The sequence below is a fragment of the Somniosus microcephalus genome, chromosome 1 (assembly GCF_052327205.1).
Source record: "Somniosus microcephalus isolate GS21.2 chromosome 1, FLI_Smic_1.0, whole genome shotgun sequence".
NCBI classification, from domain to species: Eukaryota; Metazoa; Chordata; class Chondrichthyes; order Squaliformes; family Somniosidae; genus Somniosus; species Somniosus microcephalus.
This window is the reverse complement of record NC_140987.1, coordinates 66,461,092-66,478,139: the sequence shown is the minus strand read 5'-3', so window position 1 is coordinate 66,478,139 and position 17,048 is coordinate 66,461,092.

Here is a 17,048-nt window from a genome sequence, read left to right as displayed (position 1 = left end):
GCATCGTCTTTCTCCATAGTGAACACAGATGCAAAAAATTCATTTAAAACCCCGCCTACATCATCTGGCTCTACACACAGATTGCCACTTTGGTCCCTAATGGGCCCTACCCTTTCCCTGGTTATCCTCTTGCCCTTAATATACTTATAAAACATCTTAGGATTTTCATTTATTTTGCTCGCCAGTGTTATTTCATGGCCCCTCCTCGCCCTCCTAATTTCTTTTTTAAGTATGCCCCTGCACTTTTTATACTCCTCTAGGGCTTCTTCTGTCTTTAGTCTTTTGTAACTGCCAAAAGCCCCCCTTTTATTTCTAATGCATTTTTGTATCTCCCTTGTCATCCAAGGTTCCCTTTGCTTGTTGGTCCCACCCTTGACCTTTACAGGAACATGTTGGCGCTGTACTCTCTCTATTTCCCTTCTGAAAGTCTCCCACTGTTTTGATGTGGATTTTCCTATAAGTAGCTGCTCCCAGTCCACTTTGGCCAGATCCTGCCTTATCATATTAAAATCGGCCTTCCCCCAATTTAGAACCCTTATTTCCGGGCCGTCTTTGTCTTTTTCCATGACCACCTTAAATTTCACCGAATTATGGTCACTGTCGCCAAAATGCTCTCCTACTGATACTTCCACCACTTGCCCGGCTACATTCCCCAGAATTAGGTCCAGTACCGCCCCCTCTCTTGTAGGACTTTCTACATGTTGGCTCAAAAAGCTCTCCTGGATGCACTTTAAGAATTCTGCACCCTCTAAGCCTTTCACACTCTGACTATCCCAATTTATATTGGGGAAGTTGAAATCCCCCACTATTATTACCCTATTATTTTCACACTTCTCTGAGATTTGCCTACATATCTGTTCCTCTATCTCCCCCTGACTGTTTGGGGGCCTATAGTACACTCCCAGCAAAGTGCTTGCCCCCTTTTTGTTTTTAAGTTCTACCCATATGGCCTCATTTGAGGAACCCGCTAATATATCATCCCTCCTTACAGCAGTAATTGACTCCTTAATTAATATTGCAACACCCCCTCCCCTTTTACACCCCCCTCTGTCTCGCCTGAAGATTCTATACCCCGGAATATTGAGCTGCCAGTCCTGACCCTCCCTCAACCATGTCTCCGTGATGGCATCAATATCGTACTCCCATGTGTTCAACAACAACTTCAGTTCATCCACCTTATTTGCAAGACTCCTTGCATTAAAATAAATGCCTTCCAGCCCTGCCATATTCCCTTTTGCCTACACATATTTGCTCTGCCTTCCCAGCTGACTTGTTTTTTCCTCTGTATTTGGCTGTAAATCACCCCCTACTATAGCTCCACTCTGTACCCCATCCCCCTGCCAAGTTAGTTTAAACCCCCCCCAGCAATGCTAGCAAACCTCCCCGCAAGGATATTAGTTCCCCTCTGGTTCAGGTGTAAACCGTCCGACTTGTACAAGTCCCACCTTTCCCAGAAGCAAACCCAGTGATCCAGGAAACTAAAGCCCTCCCTCCTGCACCATCCCTTTAGCCACGCATTCATCTGTTCTATCTTCCTATTTCTATACTCACTAGCACGTGGCACCGGGAGTAATCCAGAGATTACAACCTTTGAGGTCCTGCTCTTTAATCCTTCACCTAGCTCCCTAAATTCTTGCTGCAGGACCTCATCCCTCTTTTTACCTATGTCGTTGGTACCAACGTGGACCACAACCTCTGGCTGTTCACCCTCCCCCTCCAGAATGCCCTGCAGCCGCTCAGTGATATCCTTGACCCTGGCACCAGGGAGGCAATGAACCATCCTGGATTCACGTCTACGGCCACAGAAACGCCTGTCTGTTCCCCTTACTATAGAATCCCCTACCACTATTGCTCTCCCACTCTTTTTCCCCCCTTCCTGGGCAGCAGGAGCACCCCCAGTGCCAGGAAGTTGGCTGCTGCTGCCTTCCCCTGGTGAGTCATCCCCCTCAACAGTATCCAAAGCGGTATACTTGTTTGAGAGGGGAATGGTCACAGGGGTCTCCTGCACTACCTGCCTGCTTCTATTGCTCCGCCTGGTGGTCACCCATTTCCTGTCTTCCTGTGCAGCCCTTCCCTGCGGTGTGACCAACTCACTAAACGTGCTATCCACGACCCTCTCAGCATCGTGAATGCTCCACAACCCATCCACCCGCAGCTCCAGCGCCTTAATGCGGTCTGCTAGTAGCTGCAGATGGATGCATCTCTGGCACACGTGGTCATCAGGGGCACCGGGGTCCCTGAATTCCCACATAGAGCAAGAGGAGCATATCACGGGGCTGGGCTCACCTGGCATGACCTTCCCTTTACTTAATTTAAATTTATTTACTATCCCCAATTAAAATTATCTCTAAGGCGCTTGTAGTCTACCAACAGTCCCTGCTACACCAGAAAAGACCCTAATAACTCTAAACTACAGAGTTAAAGTTTAAAAAAGAGAAATACTCACCAACCAATCACTTACCTGCTCCCTGGTGACGTCACACACTGATTACTTTTTACCTCTCTCCCCGCTGCTGAGTTGGTGTGCCTTGTAGCTGCCGTTGGTTTTCAAGCCGGGCTCCTCCTCCGCTGCTGCTCTCCCCCGAACTGGTCGGGCCTTGTAGCTGCCGCCGGTTTTCAAGCCGGGCTCCTCCTCCGCTGCTGCCCTCCCCCGAACTGGTCGGGCCTTGTAGCTGCCGCCGGTTTTCAAGCCGGGCTCCTCCTCCGCTGCTGCTCTCCCCCGAACTGGTCGGGCCTTGTAGCTGCCGCCGGTTTTCAAGCCGGGCTCCTCCTCCGCTGCTGCTCTCCCCCGAACTGGTCGGGCCTTGTAGCTGCCGCCGGTTTTCAAGCCGGGCTCCTCCTCCGCTGCTGCTCTCCCCCGAACTGGTCGGGCCTTGTAGCTGCCGCCGGTTTTCAAGCCGGGCTCCTCCTCCGCTGCTGCTCTCCCCCGAACTGGTCGTGCCTTGTAGCTGCCGCCGGTTTTCAAGCCGGGCTCCTCCTCCGCTGCTGCTCTCCCCCGAACTTATCTAAGGAAGGATATACTTGCCTTGGAGGCGGTGCAGCGAAGATTCACTGGATTGATCCCTGGGATGAGAGGGTTGTCCTATAATGAGAGATTGAGTAGATTGGGCCTATACTTTGGGGGTTTCTAAGAATGAGAGGTGATTTCATTGAAACATATAAGATTCTGTGGGGGATTGACAGAGTAGAGGTGCTGAGGGGCTGTTTCCTCTGGCTGGAGAGTCTAGGACTAGAGGACAGAGTGTCAGGTAAGGGTAGGCCATTTAAGACCGAGATGAGGAGGAATTTCTTCACTCAGAGGGTTGTGAATCTTTGGAAATCAGCCATGAACTTATTGAATTGCGGAGCAGGCTCAAGGGGCCGTACAGCCTAATCATGCTCCTAATTTTTATGTTCTTATTTAGCGCTGGCTGCATGCTCCAATCATTTAAATTAGCAGGTAGCACAAAGTTTGCTTGCTGCCTGCATCGGAAGCATCAGGCGCAGGTTAATCACAGATTGCAATCCGTATGACCATTTTCGAGGGCTATCGAATTTAGCCCCTGTGCTATTGTGATGTTCCATTTAGGTGTTAGTCTAAATGATTTACTTTTCTAACTGGTTTTATGACACCCTGAAGGAAAGCCTTGTATATATACAAATCTTCCTGGTGTAATCAACTTAGAGGGTTTATCGCTTGATTACCTTGGAACGTCCACGGTCTGAATAAACTTTGCTTTCCCACCATTTGCAAGCTTTTAGTTCAACAACTGACTTCCATGTTGTGTGCAGCTTTTAAACTGCACTCCATTTCAAGCACATTTCAGGCAGTTTACAGGGCATTGCCCCATCAGATCTCGAAGCAGCTGCTCCATTTACAGCGCCATTTTGTGACACGCACCGCAAATTGGCTGTAAGTGGGTGGCATCTGAGTCAACATCGTGGGATTGGTCAGGTGATTGGTCAGGTGATTCTTTTGCAAATCAAATTCAAATTCAAATTCAAATGTTTTATTGGCATGAAAGTTTACAGGGAACCATATTGCCAAAGCTTACATAACAAAAAGTACAGGTTTCCAACATTCTGTAGGTGTCAAACGTTTTTGACCCTCGTTGGGTACAGACGGTATTAATTTAAACAGTCGTTGACCCTCGTTGGGTGCATTCAGTATTAATTTAAAACAGTCGTTGGGTACATTCGGTATTAATTTAAACATTTTTAGAGTATATATGCTATGGGTGTGCTCGTTAGTCACTCACTGTTCCTCAGGTTGTGACATGTTGTTACATATTGGGCACCAAGATATGGTCTGTCTCCCTCCCCCAGGACTATTCTTAATTTTGACAGGTCATCCAATTCTTTGAAATCTGGGGTTGTAAGGCTGGGCTTGTCAAAATATATGTTTCTTGTCTTGTTGAATTTTTCGCATTTTAGGAGGAAGTGCACCTCTCTCTCAACCTCACCGGCCAGACAGTGATCACATATTCTATTTTCTTTAGGTTGCCAGGGTTTCTTGTATCTTCCTTTTTCAATTGCCAGTTGGTGGTCGCTTAGTCTGTATCTGGTGAGGGTTTGTCTCTGTTTTGTGTGCTTAAATAAAACGTTGGCACTCTTTATAGAAACTCGTGGCTGTGCGTACTATTTAAAGAGGTATCAACACATGGTGGCAGCAGTGGTAGTGATTGTTTAAAGCAGCTTTCACTATTTTGGAGGACATCTCGGCAGCCGGTACGTTTTTTTAAAGTCACGTGAAAACTAAAGCAGGTGCACGATGGTGTCAGGAGGTGCTCCACCACCAGCTTGGGCTCTCGAAATCCACAACGTGAATTCCGTGGAAAAATGGAAGAGATCGAGCGAGCCTGGGAAAATTACACTCTTGTGACAGTGCTTGACCAGAAGCCAGAACGAATGCTGGTAGCGACACTTCTCACTGTAATCGGGGAAGAAGCGCATGATGTCTACTCCACGTGGAAGGACTGGACCGTGGCTAGAGTCGGAACATGATAGAGCAAGTTCTCTCAGTATTGCCAACTGCGCAAGAACGTACCTATTGAGAGATATATGTTCAACAGGAAAATGCAAGACACTGCTGAAACATATGACCAATACCGTACAGCACTGCAAGAACTCACTGAAGAGTGCGAGTTCGATGCCATAATGCCAGAAGAGATACTTCGAGGTTGACTGGTGTTTAGAATTGCGGATTCGAGGGTATGAGAGCGACAGCTTCGAGAGGCTAATCTAGTCTGGTTGAAGATAGATGAGATTTGTCACGTGGCTGAAAGCATTGTGGTGGCAACTCAAAGTCATCGGGGAGTTGAGGGGACAGAACGTGAGTGCGGTACTTAATGCCAGGGAAAACATAGAAACATAGAAGCTAGGAGCAGGAGTAGGCCATTCGGCCCTTCGAGCCTGCTCCGCCATTCAATGAGATCATGTCTGATCAAATTCAGTACCCTGTCCCTGCCTTCTCCCCATATCCCTTGATCCCTTTAGCCTTAAGAAATATATCCAACTCTTTCTTGAATATATTTAATGAACTGGCCTCCACTGCCCTCTGAGGCAGCGAATTCCACAGGTTCACCACTCTCTGGGTGAAGAAATTCCTCCTCATTTCAGTCCTAAATGGCTTACCCCTTATCCATAGAACCCCCAAGGCGCGACAGAGGCAAGCTTCGGGACAACGCTAAAGAATCCCCAAAGACTCGTGAGTGTTGGAACTGGGGGAAGAAACTCAAGTTCCACAAGAGAGAGCTGTGCCCAGCCTTTGGGAAGATGTGTGACAAGTGCGGAAAGAGCAACCATTTTGCAGTGAAATGCCATGGAAATGAATCGCCTGCACCAGGTAGACAGCCATAGCAATAGATGAAGAACCAAGGAAAAAAGAAGTCTTTGTCATCAATGAGGTCAGTCCTGTTGGATTGGATGACTCGGAGTCTGTTACACTTAAACTAGAGTCAGCCAACTACCGAAGATTTCAAATAGACACGGGTGCACAATGTAATGTAATTCCACTTCACCTATACCAAAAAACAACAAAAGATTTTAAGTAAAAACAGAAAATGCTGGAAATACTCAGCAGGTCAGGCAGCATCTGTGGAGAGAGAAACAGAAGGTCATCAACCTGAAACGTTGACCCTGTTTCTCTCTCCACAGATGCTGCCTGACCTGCAGAGTAGTTACAGCATTTTCTGGGTTTTTTTCACATTTGCAGTATCTGCAGTATTTTGCTTTTGTATAACAGATTTTAAGCTTGCAAAGGTGGAACCGCTGAAGTCAGCGATTGTAGTATATGATGGTACGAGTCTCCCCAATAAAGGACACATATGAATCCTGGTCCAACGTGGTGGCTATAAATGTAAGGTGGACTGTAAGCTCATAGATAGCACGACTGGGTAGAAGGGCCTCCGCTGGGTAGAAGGGCCTGCCTGGGCATGGACATTGTGGTGTATGTAACCTGTTCCACCTTAAGAGAATTACCTTAAGAGATGTACTACTTTCTCTTGGCTGCTGTATACTGTAATACCGGTGGTGACCACACCGGTATATAAACGTTGTGTAGTGATTTGTTGGGCAGTTCAGCCCTGACCTCCGAATAGTAAAGACCTGTTAAAGTTATTCTTGTTGTCTGTGTCCAGTGATTTATAATAAGCATAACTGGGACACACAGACTCAACAGTGGCGACGAGTCCGATCTTACCCTGCGGCAGTTTTACATCCAAGGCAGCTTCGTCCTCAGAACGGGCGTCGAGAAGAGGCATCCGCCCTCATCATCCTGCTGAGCACCACATCGCATGGGAGGCATCGAGAACCCGGGTTAAAAAGAAAAATTCTGACCACGAAGCCCTCCATCAGCGACAGGCAGTGATCATCCCTTCTACAATGGTGGTGGGTAAGCCGATCAGCGACACGAGCAGAAAGTCGGCCGCGTTGGCTGTGGAGTAGGGGAGGGAAAACGGAGGAAAAAGGGCGGAGAACTCGACCGCGGCCGGTGAAAAGGGCCGGGCTGCAATCGGGGCCGAGAGGCGCAGCAACTGGGGCAGCGTTAAGGCCACGAGAACCGCGGAGAACTCAACCGCAGCCGGTGTAAAGGACCGGCCTGCAAGCGGGGCTGAGAGGCGCAAAAAGCAGCGTCGGGGAATTGAGAACCGCTGGGGAGGCGAGAACGGCAGCAGCACAGAAATCGCCATTGCAGCCAGCGGGGGAAGAAGGCAAACGCGGGAAGCCGCCATTGTAGTCGGCGGGGGAAGAAGACGAGCGCGGGAAAAACCGCCAAGCACGGGAAGCCGCCATTTTAGTAGGCAGGGGAAGAAGACAAGCGCGGGAAGCTGCCATTTTGGGAAAAAGAAAATTTAAAGAAATTTGCAAGGATGCCTAAACATGGTAACATCAATGCTTTTGATAGCGATGTCGAAGATTGGGCCATGTATGTAGAACGCATGGAAGTTTATTGTAAAGCAAATGAGGTACCAGATGATAAGAAAGCACTAACCTTATTAAACTCAATGGGTGCGAAGACGTACGGGCTATTGAAGCACCTTGTATCACCAGATAAACCGGCGGATCAGACTTTCGTGAATATTGTTACTGTCCTGAAAAATCATTTAAGCCCCACGCCGCTGCTGATAGCGGAACGATTTAAATTTTACAGAAGAATGCAGCTGAAAGAAGAAAGCAACGCTGAATTCTTAATTGAACTGCGTAAGCTATCAAAGTACTGTCAGTTTGGAACAGGACTAGCAGATGCGCTGAGAGATAAATTTGTGTGTGGATTGTTAAAAGAAGGAACACAAAAGCGACTGCTAGAGGAGAATGATCTTACGCTTGATAAAGCTGTCACTATTGCAGCATCACACGAAGCCGCAGCGAGAGGCACTGCGGAAATGCAGCTAAGGTCATCGGAACTCAGCACCAATCAAATGGCCTTGGGTGCAGTAAAGTGTTATCGTTGTGGAAAGACAACGCACGATCAGAACCAGTGCTGGTTCAAAAATCAGGAATGCAGAAAATGTGGCAGGCTTGGTCACATAGCTAAAGTATGCCGGTCAGGAAAGAAGACCAGCAACAAAAAGTCACCGCAGGAAAAGTGCAGAAAGGTACACAAGGTGACAGAGAACAGTTCGGATGAACAGAAGTCAGATTCAGACTCCAGCAGTAAGGAACTGGGTTGTCTAAGAGTACACAATGTGGGTAATGAAGCAGACCTCCAAACTATCTGGGTCACACTTCAGATAGCAGGAGTCCAAGTGAAGATGGAATTGGACACTGGATCGGCATTGACGGTCATGAATAAGCAAGATTACAAAAGGTTATTCCCACATATTCCCCTACGGGATACGGAGATTGTATTGAAAACATACATGGGGCAAAGAGTATACCCCATCGGAAAGATAAAGGTAAAGGTGGTCCACAAGGGCAAAGAAAGCCGAGGAATGGACTTATATGTGCTACCTGAGGGAGATCCACCACTACTGGGACGGGAGTGGATCAGGAAAATAAATATGGACTGGCATTCCTTAAAAGCACTAATGGTAGATTCCGGTAAAAAAGATGTCAAATCTAAATGATTGTCCAGAATATTGGACGATGCTAAAGAGGTGTTCCAACAGGGACTGGGAACACTGAGAGGAATTACGGCAACCATCAAGGTTGAAGAACATGCAAACCCGAAATTTTTCAAAGCCAGACCGGTACCTTATGCGATACGACCTGCTGTGGAAGCTGAGCTGGAAGGGCTAGAACGTTCAGGAGTACTGTCTAAGGTGGACTGGAGTGAGTGGGCCACGCCCATTGTTCCTGTCATGAAACGTTCATCGAGCAACAAGCCGGAGGAACCGGGGAAGGTTCGCATCTGTGGAGATTTCAAGATCACTGTTAATCCGGTGCTTCACACGGTGCAATATCCGCTTCCGCGGATTGAGGATATCTTCGCTTCATTGTCTGGCGGGAAACACTTCACCAAGATAGACCTGGCGCAGGCGTACTTACAGATGGAAGTTGAGGAAGAGTCACGCCAGTATCTCACGATCAACACGCATAGAGGCTTGTATCGGTATAATAGACTGTTTTTTGGAGTGGCATCGGCTCCAGCAATTTGGCAGAGGGCCATGGAGCAGGTATTACAGGGAATTCCAGGCACACAATGTTACCTGGACGATATTCTGATTACAGGAGATGATGATGAGGAACATCTTGCAAATTTGGAACTGGTGCTCACCAGATTGAAAGAATATGGACTTCGAGTTAATCGCCAGAAATGTGAGTTCTTTCAGAAGCGGATCTCGTACTGTGGTCATGTCATTGACCAGGAGGGGCTTCATAAGTCTCCTGACAAGATCGAAGCTGTTGTGAAGGCTCCCGCTCCGGATAATGTATCCCAGTTGAGGTCGTTCCTAGGGTTGATTAACTATTACCATAAGTTTCTGCCAAATTTATCCACGGTGCTGCACCCGCTGAACGCTCTTTTGCAGAAGGGAGTACCATGGAAGTGGAGCGAGGACTGTAAGAGGGCCTTTCGCAAAAGCAAGGCATTGATCACCTCAGAGGAAGTGTTCGCTCACTTCAACCCAACGCTGCCTATTCATTTGGCTTGTGATGCTTCTCCATATGGTATTGGGGCAGTACTCTCACACAAGTTGCCAAATGGCTTGGAGAGGCCAGTCGCATTCGCATCCAGATCATTGACCTCCGCTGAGCGCAACTATGCTCAGATAGATAGGGAGGCTCTCAGCCTTGTGTGGGGAGTAAAGAAGTTTAATCATTACCTGCAGGGCCAAAAGTTTACACTACTGACAGACCACCAGCCGTTGGTATCCATTTTTAACCCTAAGAAGGGTGTTTCGGTGATGACAGCACAGAGGCTCCAGAGATGGTCCCTTTTCCTAGGGGCACATCAATATCAGATTGAATTCAAAGGTACAAAGCAGCATGGTAATGCTGATGGGCTGTCGTGCCTGCCACTACCTACAGCGGAGGAGGCACCGACGGTTGACCCTGTTGAGTTATTTCACTCGACCATCATCGAATGTTTACCAGTCACCAATGCAAGTATTGAAGGAGAAACCAGGAACGACCCGACACTGTCCCGGGTCTACGAATTGACAGTGAAGGGATGGCCAGCACATGGTGATCCACTGTTACCGGCATTCTCAGCAAGACGAGAACAGCTGTCCGTCTGTCAAGGAACATTGATGTATGGAACAAGGGTGATTATTCCTCCTAAGTTAAGAGAGAGAGTTCTAAAGGAACTGCATGAAGGTCATCTGGGGGGAGTCAAGATGAAAAGCCTTGCTAGGGCTTATGTGTGGTGGCCGGGTATCGACCAACAGATAGAGGATCTAACGAAAAGCTGCTCAGGGTGCCAAAAAGTTCAAAATGCACCTTCGATTGCACCGCTGCATCCATGGGAATGGTCTTCAACCCCATGGCAACGTGTACATATTGACTTTGCTGGTCCATTCATGGATTCCATGTTTTTAATTGCGGTGGACACACATTCTAAATGGCCAGAAGTGATTAAGATGACTACCACTACCTCGGAAAAGACGATCGCGGTGCTAAGAACGATATTTGCAAGAAATGGATTGCCAGAACAAATATGTTCAGACAACGGACCGCAGTTCGTGTCAGAAGAATTCCAGAAATTCATGAAGAAGAATGGGGTGAAACATTATACCTCTGCCCCATATCATCCGGCTACAAACGGGTTGGCTGAGAGATTTGTACAAACGTTCAAAAAAGCAATAAAGGACATGAGCGAAGATCAGATTCCACTACAACACAAGGTGGACAATTTCCTACTGGCATATCGAAACGCCACTCATGCAGTGACAAACCAAAGTCCTGCCATGATGTTCTATAACAGGAGGTTGCGGTCCAGGTTGGACTTGTTAAAACCAAATGTGCGGAGGGAAGTCGAAAACAAACAGTTCCAGCATATAAATAACAAGACCACTCGGAGTTTCGAAATAGGACAACCAGTGTTAGCCCGGGACTATAAAAATGAGAAATGGCAATCTGGAACAATTCAGGCCAGACAAGGACCCCTGATGTACACGGTAGATATTGGTGAAAATGTAATACGACGTCATGCTGACCAACTGGTAGAATCGAGAACAAGGGTCGAACCCATGGTTACGGCAGAGACAACCGTGGAAGAAGTTAGAGAACCTGAAGCATCTACCTCAGAAGTGAATGTACCTGATGATGATGTCCAATCCATAAGAGATCAACTGGATGAGTCACCCCAGCAACGAGAATCAGAGACCCCTGAAAGGCGTTATCCAACTCGGATCAGGAGGCCTCCTCAGAGACTGAATCTTTGAACTGTTTTGCATGAAGTTGTATATATATATATATGTTATTATGTTATGTTAAATGGGGATATACACTGTTAAGCTAAAAAGGGAGGATTGTGGTGTATGTAACCTGTTCCACCTTAAGAGAACTACCTTAAGAGACGTACTACTTTCTCTTGGCTGCTGTATACTGCAATACCGGTGGTGACCACACCGGTATATAAACGTTGTGTAGTGATTTGCTGGGCAGTTCAGCCCTGACCTCCGAATAGTAAAGACCTGTTAAAGTTATTCTTGTTGTCTGTGTCCAGTGATTTATAATAAGCATAACTGGGACACACAGACTCAACAGACATCATTACATACAATGATACAGTTGAAATTAATAGAACACCATCTACTGGAGTAACAGTATACACGAGCATTACCGACAAGCTACTAACCAAGGAGTGCTTAATAATAATTTTCCTCAAGTATTCAGTGATGGAGTAGGACAAGTTGATGGAGAATATCGAATCAGGCTCGACAAGGCAGTAGATTCGGTCCAGCATGTCCCCATGTTGTGTACCAGTGGCTTTAAGGGATAAACTGAAGGAAACCCTGGATGGTCTGGTCAGATAGGACATCATCACTCCTGTAACAACGCCAAGCTCATGGATCAATTCGATGGTAGTCGTACCTAAGAAGAATGGCACACTACGCATCTCATTAGATCCTGTAGGGGATGGTGTGTGGGTCAGCCTCACCACTGACTTATGAGCGGTTCGAATCATTCCCACTCCCTTGATTCTAGACCTTGGGCTTATTTGGCGGGGTGTGACAAAAGTGCAGCAGACAACTGGTTTTGGTGCAAGAAACTTTGATCTTTATTCAAGAAAATACAACATAACGATCTTATACTCTAATAAAAATGGGAAACATTTTAATACATATGAGGGAAATACAGTAGAAAATACTTTACCCCTCCCAATCCCACTTTCTAGCTAAGTTGAACTCTAGAACACCAGGGATAATGCTCACCAAACGAATCCTTGACAGTTGAGCTTGTTCGCGGTTTCGGGGTTCACTGGATGTGTTGGTCGGTGTCTGCCGTACCCCGGACGCGGTAGAGGACTTCGACTGCTGGTCAGTCTTCGCGAGTTCGCTGATGCGGTAGGGTGCGTTTTGGATTTATGGGGTGATTACCCACTATTCTTCTGTAGAGATAGGGTTTAGAGTTCCTTTTTAAGTAAAAATTTTACCCGGGGGTAAGTCAGGAATTGATTGTAGAGTGGAAAACTTTTGAATATTCGGTTTTTTCCTGAGTTGTTTTACTTTGGTTGCGGTGGCTCGATATTACCAGGTTGGTTGGTGGTAAGATTTTGTTGGTAGTTTTGTAAGGCTCTTGTTGCCACGATGTGTCCGATGATGTCCTGGGTCACTGAAGCTGTTGAACATGGGTGTACGGTAGAATGCTGCCCCATTTCTTCTTGTGTGTTGCTTCTAGAGAGAACTGTCTTCTTAAGAAAACAGGCCTTCAATTATACTTTGAGGGGCCTCCTAATCTGCGTGCCAAATCAGTCCCAGTTTATTGTTTGATTTGGGCGGGCTCGTTAATGGTAACTTGATTAGAAATGTGTAAAATGGTTTTGGGATGCTGTACTGATTATTCAATGAGCTGTTGAGCTCCTAGTTAATTGTCATAGCTATACTCAGGTTTCGAGTCTCCTGTCTGAGCCCGAGATTTCTATGTAGGTTGGCGAGGAGATTTGCATTATGCATGTTTTGGATGGGTCCTGTGTTTTGGGTGGGGACTGCTCCTCCGTGGGTCGATTGTTAGGATGTTAATGTCTGATAGGGGCTGAGTGAGGTTACACAGTACCCCAGACAATTTGCTTTACTCCAATACCCAAACTGTCTTTACAGAGGTTGATCCCATTATCTGTTGAAGCCTTTTCTCCCTTTACAGGCGCAATATGCCTTTTAAAATGCCAAATCTTGGTTTCCAACCTTGAATCTCCCTCTGTTAGGCCCAATGCATATTTTATCATCCTGAAGCTTGTTAGAAAGAGTCCAAAGTCATTTTCCTTAGGGTTTTCTTCTAGCTTTGGGGATCTGTGAATTTTGAGAATCTTACACAGCTCTTACACAGTCTTTGCATTGTAACTTCGACACATTTTTGGATCATGCTCTGTGAGATAACTTTGTGTGTGGACTGGTGGATGAGCGCACACAGTCCAAGTTACTGAACACTCCGAACCTAACATTTGAAATAGCATGCAAAATTGCCTTATCTATGGAGATGGCGTCTAAGAATGCTAGGGAGCCCCGTCCAACTCAAGTGACTAGTGCAGCTGAAGTCTAAAGTCACAAAGCCACCGACAAACCTAAAGCTGTGAGACTGGGTCAAAAGCATGTCAGTGAGAGCAGTTCAATAAACTGTTATCGCTGCAATGGAAATGACTCACCACAGTCCTGCCACTGCAGAAATGTGAAGTGTTTTCACTGCCAGAAGCAAGGCCATATTTCAACAGCTTGCAGAGCTCGATCTAAAGCAGGAAGTAAGAACCGTTCTAGTGGCAATGCAAAGCAACAGCAACTTCACAATATTGAAGTGAAACCACCTGATGTTGAAGAACTAGGCATCTACAGTAGCTATGCTACTAGTGGCAATGCTAGCAGTCATGAGAAAGATTTCCATACAAAACATTTAATCAATGAGCAATATATTGATATGTGTTCGACATGGCAGCGGACTGCTCTATCATGAGTAATGACACATATGAGAATGGCCCAGAAATTCAGGTCGGGGGCTTCCCGCGGGTGCAAGCCCCCAACCTGCACTTACCTTGCGCGCCGGCAGTTGAGCTCTGGGCTCCCGTGGAATTCCGCTCCGGGGCCTGGCCCAGCTGCCGGCGCGCTGTGCTTGCGTGTCCCAGGGGCGTAGTTAGTGCGATGCGTCCCCTGGGATCACGTGAGCCATGGACAGCCAATCAGAGGAGGGAAAAGCCCATTCATAAGATTGACAGATGACCTGTCTAAACTTATGAATATACGGGCCCCAAAATAACAGTAAACCTTCAAATAATTTTTTTTTTAAATCACACTTTTTAAATAAACTATTACTTACATTAAATAACTATTTGAAACAATAATTTAAATTTTTGAAAAAAATAATTTTATAAAAAAACTGGTCTAAATATAAACTTACCTTGCTTTAAAGTATTAAAAAATAATAAACCTGTGGAAAAAATGTTTTAATTTTAATTAATTGACCACTTACCTTTTAAAATGCAGGCCTTACGCCTGGTTTTTACATTTCTAAAATCTAAAGACTTACCCTCACGGAAAAACCTGTAAAAAAACGTAAGTTCAAAGCGCACGTGCAGACTCCCGCGCGCACGCGTTCGACCACTGAACCCCTTCGTTCAGAGGAACGGAAGTGCCGGTTTCCCGCGCATGCACAGTGCATGCAAGAAAACGGCACTTCCATCGGGTCCACGCGTGAGTACCCCGTGCGTACTCATGCGTTGGGACCCAAATTTCTGGGCCATTAAGTTTAATCAAATTCAAAGAAGCGACTCGACACAATGCTGAACAAGTATGAAAGCATGTTCTCAGACAGTTAATGAGGGCATCACTGGGTATGACGTGCATATCCACATCAAATCCAACACGAAGCCTTTCTAATGTAAGGCAAGGCCGGTACCCTATTCGTTGCAAATTCAGTTGGAGGAAGAGCTAGCGAAGCTGAGAGAGTGCTGGTAAATACTGACAAAAGTGAATGGTCTACCCCGATTGTGGTAGTGCCCAAAGCAGTACGCTTGTGTGATGACTACAAAGTTACTATCAACCAAGCAGTTGATGATGAACAGTACCAGTTACCTACATCGCAAGATTTGTATGCAGCAGTCTCTGGGTCAAAGGTATTCTCCAAGCTTGACCTGTCATACGCTTATGCTCAGCTGAATGTTGACAAAGGGAGTCAACAGTAACTCACCATCAACACACACAAGGGACTGTGCTCATACACCAAGCTGCCATATGGTATAAAGTCCTCCTCCAAAATCTTCCAAGCTACGATGCATAAGATTTTGCAAGGAGTTCCAAATTGCTTATGCAATCAAGTCGATGTGCTGATCGCAACAAGCAGCGAGGGAGAAAATCTAGAAGTGTTAGATTTAGTGCTTCGAAGGTTGAATGCCCACAATGTAAAATTGAAAAGGAGGAAATGTGTTTTTGTGCAGCTCAACGTTGTGTACCTTGGTCTGAAAGTTGATGCAAATGGCTTGCAACCAGTGAAGGAAAAGGTTGATGCTGTCATCAATGCTCAAAAGCCACAGAACGTGTCCGAGTTAAGATCTTTCCTTGGAATGGTCCAGTACTACGCATGTTTCTTACCTGAGTTAACGACCATGTTAGCTCTATTGCACGAGCTCCTCAAGAAGGATGTCCAGTGGAAATGGACGAAAGCGCAACAGGAAGCTTACGATTCTTGGAAAAGCAATCTCTCTAGCGATGCTCTACTTGTGCACTACGACACAAAGCATGAGCTTACATTAGCGTGTGATGCTTCTTGCTACAGTATGGGAGCTGTCGTAAACCACGTAAAGGATGGCGGCCAAGAGAAACCAATCGCGTTCGCATCGCGAACCCTCACAAAGAGCGAAAAACATCTACGCGCAAGTTGTAAAGGAAATACTCGCCATAGTGTTTGGAATCAAGAAATTACAACAGTTCCTGATCAGCAGAAAGTTTACCCTGATAACTGATCACAAACCGCTCCTAACAAAATTGAGTCCCAAATCTGCCACCCCTGCAACGGCCGCATCAGGAATGCAACGTTGGGCAGTGTTGTTGTCACAATATGACTACATGATTGAATATCACACTTCAAAGCAGAACGCAATCGCAGATGCCTTGTCCAGGTTGCCACATGAGGGACTGGATTTTACTCACCGAGACAAGTTGGGAGCGGGACTGCTGCCTTCCGGGTTCTAGTCCCACCCCCAGCGACGTCTGATGAACAGACGCTATTTTGCCCTGATTGGCCTTGTTAAGCCCGCCCTGCGGGCTTGCCGGCCAATTAAGGGAAAGCCGGTGTCAGATGACGTCAGTTGATGACGCTTCATCTGCCGGTTTTCTTAAAGGCATATGCACCACACTTGTTTGACAGATGAATTGTCCGTGTTTGACAGCATTGACGTGCTGTCATTGAGGGTGCCGCAGGCCCAGTCTGGCAGCTATATTCTTCAGGACTCAGCCAGCTCAGTCAGTAGTGGTGCTACTGAGCCACTCTTGGTGATGAATATTGAATTCCCCCTCCCAGAGTACCTTTTGTACCCTTGTTACCCTTAGTACTTACTCTAATTGGTGTTCCACATGGAGGAGCACTGATTCATCAGCTGTGGGAGGTCGGTAGGTGGTAATCAGCAGGAGGTATGCTTACCTGCGTTTATTCTGAAGCCATGAGAATTCATGGGGACTGGAGTCAATGTTGAAGACTCCCAGGGCCACTCCCTTCTGATTATACACCACTGTTAAGCATGAGGAATAAGTCAATCTTCAATCTTTTACTTTTCTAGGTTGTCAACCTTTTCCTTGCTGTCGTGGTTCTGAACTATCTTTGTGACATTTCTTTGTTATGATTGCACCAGTTTACTGGATCAATTTGGGTTAATTATAGTAAAGCAGGTTAGCGCCTGCTGCCTCTGGTTTTGCGCCAACTTATCCTGCAAGGGAAAGGGAAGTGTGTTGCAATGTGTTTGGGTGATGTGCCTGTCATGGTGGAAT